The following is a 3,096-nucleotide window of genomic DNA, read 5'->3' as shown; positions in this document are numbered from 1 at the left end:
CTTAGTGTTGGTGTTACTATTGTATGCAAAGGAAGTGACATGACAATAAAAGGTGTAATCATTTTAAAGAGAGTCTTCATGAAGGTGTGCGTCGTGAACCTCTCCAATGGCAATTGACCAGGCTTGTGAAGAAACCAATCTCATTCAACAACCATACAAATTGTACAGCTTAAGGCACATGAAGCGAAATCTGTGAGCTGATTGACACAAAACAATGTTGCTTCACATTATCCGCAAAGCTGTTTTGCTTGTCTGACCACATCTTCCTACTTTACTGTGAGCGCATATATTTCAGTTTCTTCTCTTGTATTTTCCTTACTATGTTACTGTCCCTTTCCCCCATGTGGAGATGTATCCACAGCCAAAACCCCATGTTTCACCCTACATTTGTGCCAGTTTTACAATCTGTGTAGGAGCCTGCTTTCCAGAGGTCCTGTGGTGTAATCAGTCAGTGTGTGGTATGCACACAGCTGTGCACAGTGGAGTTATACTGGGGTTGTGTGTTCAAGCCTCCCCTAGAGCCATTAAGTCTTTTGAACATTTTCCACCCATAATAAGTTCATTCGCTGTAGCAGTTTCACTGTGACTTTGCAGGTAAAATATTCTTAATGAGAATAATATTTCGTATGCGATAAATAACTGCACCAGAAACTATTAGCAGCAGGCACTCAGACACAGAAATGTCCTGTCATTAAAGAAAATTAATGAAGAAGAGTAGTGACATCATTGCAAAGGTGATATTTTCTGATGGCTGTTTTGGTTAATAATCATTTGCATGGTAATTACTTCTGCCATTACTACTAATAGTGATACAGATGCAGCTATTCAAAATGGGTGGGGTATTTCGCGGTATACCCCGGTGGGTGTGTCGCATCAAAGCACAGTATCACGCGGTATACCGCGTCATTTTACGTCATGCCTGAAAGTATCCAGAATCACCTTGTAAAACCGCTAGGAGGAGCCAATAAAGCTTAACTTCTCATGTACAGCATTTGAGCTTTTAAATTTAAACTGTGTATTACAGCATGTTAATCATCAGTCATTAAAAAGTTGGTATATTTTATGAAAGCATAATTGCTCGGTTGGACAAAAGTACAGAACCTACCTTTATCAGAAATATTTATGCATCGAAGCCTTTACCGAAGATATTACTAATAGTATTAATAATGAATGACTTTGGACAAGCTGTAAACTCAAAGTATTATGCTGGTCCACATTCTTTCTAACCGTCATTTTAAACGAAAATACTTTTATTTTTTTCTTTGACAAACACCACAGCATTTCGTTGATCTAACTAACGAGGACAGGACATAAGCTACCCATTACGATAAAGGAATAAATGACTATTTTTGCTCATTGCTTTAGCACATTTGTACAAGCACTTGGAATCTGTCCAAGCCCTACTTTGTCAGGCATTTTCTTTTACTATAACGGACATAAAACTCCCTTGCTTTTAACAGAGCGTTTCATAATTTCTAACTACGAAAATTATTTAAACTGCGACACTTATCATTCAACGAGAGCTCAAAATATCACAAAGATCCTCAAGAGCACAGCAAAGACTGTATTAAAAGATACTTGTATCAGATACATGAGAATACAAGCTTTTTTATCTACGCTTTCTTTTCCATATACCAGAGATTATGATACCACTTCAGAAGGGTGTCAGCCAGTCAGATTCCAGGAATCTATATCCAATATCCAGTTTTAAGCTTTTCTGTTAATATAATATGGAATCGCGTATCTAAAGAAATTAAAAATGATATAATTATATTCATATACTGCAACACTGTAATACACGCTGTACAATGTCTGTTGATTCTGTATATGTAGGGCTGTTTCACCACTGCTTATGTGACCTTCCCAGTAGCTGACTGGTCTATGTGCTGGATTAATAACCCCCAGGTTGTGTGTTCAAATACAGCCAGCACTCTGACTTTTCCTTAACAAACATTTCTTTGAAAACATAGAATAGCAATATTATGGACAATTAATTGACTTTTTATATTTCTAAATATCACAACATGATCGAATTTAAGTCATTTTTAATAACAATGAATAGTCACTTTCTTTCCTTCTGACAACTATCACTGCTTCTGTTTCCTGCTTCTATCGTGTGTGTGTGTGGGGAGATCCCTTTAGATCCCCCTTCAGATTAAAAAATTTATTAATCATATCTTCAGTGTCGCATCTTCCCAGTGTAGCTGATCTTTTGCTGCCTGGGTAAACTATCACAAAGCTTTAGAGAACTCAACATGTCTATTATCAACAAATCGCAAATACGATGTTTACATTGGTATTATTAATTTTTCACTTGAATCTATGGAGGATTGTCATCTGTCATTGAGAGTAGACCCCCCTTCTTAGGCTGCACAAACGATCTTTTACATTTTTATAGAAAAATGGAGGCTGTACAGTATGCGTTACAATATAAACATTTATATTGATTTAAATCGCTTTTTGATTTAAATCGCAAACGCGTGTTTAATTATATGCATTGTTTTATTCACAATCAGACAAATGCAACATAAAGTGTTATCTTTGTCCTTTAAGTATCTTAATAATCTTTCAGCATAGCTTTCTCCCCATTTAGATTTATTTTTCTTGGGATCTTGGGATCAAACGTGGAAAGATTAGATTGTATTCATTTTTATTTTTTAAATGCATTTTAGAAAAGTGTAATCTATACTAAAAACCTGTATTTATTTAACATCACTTGATACTTACAATAATGGAGTTTAGTTGATACTGTTTAAACTTTTATTTTAAATTGTATTACAGCATTGTACACATGTTTAAAAGAGGAGAGAAAACTCAAGCCTTCTTCAGGTGTGAGGGTTTCTGCTCTGAATTAAATGCTAAAATGTAATGTAGGCTCTGAATGGGTTCAATTCAGTGCGAATTGTAATACAAATTAAATGACCCCGGGCACTTTCCACCCCCTCTGACAGCAGGAACTCCTATTCTTAGCTCATTACATTATAGGGTGTTCAAACCATTTTTTTTACACAGTGACACAGCGTTGTGTTGTGAATCTGTTTTTCCGTGTTTACAAAGAAAGTGGAATACAGTGACACTACCTGCTATATACAGTAG

This window comes from Atractosteus spatula, chromosome 10 (genome assembly GCF_055471065.1).
Source record: "Atractosteus spatula isolate fAtrSpa1 chromosome 10, fAtrSpa1.hap1, whole genome shotgun sequence".
NCBI lineage: Eukaryota > Metazoa > Chordata > Actinopteri > Semionotiformes > Lepisosteidae > Atractosteus > Atractosteus spatula.
This window is presented reverse-complemented; position numbering follows the sequence as displayed.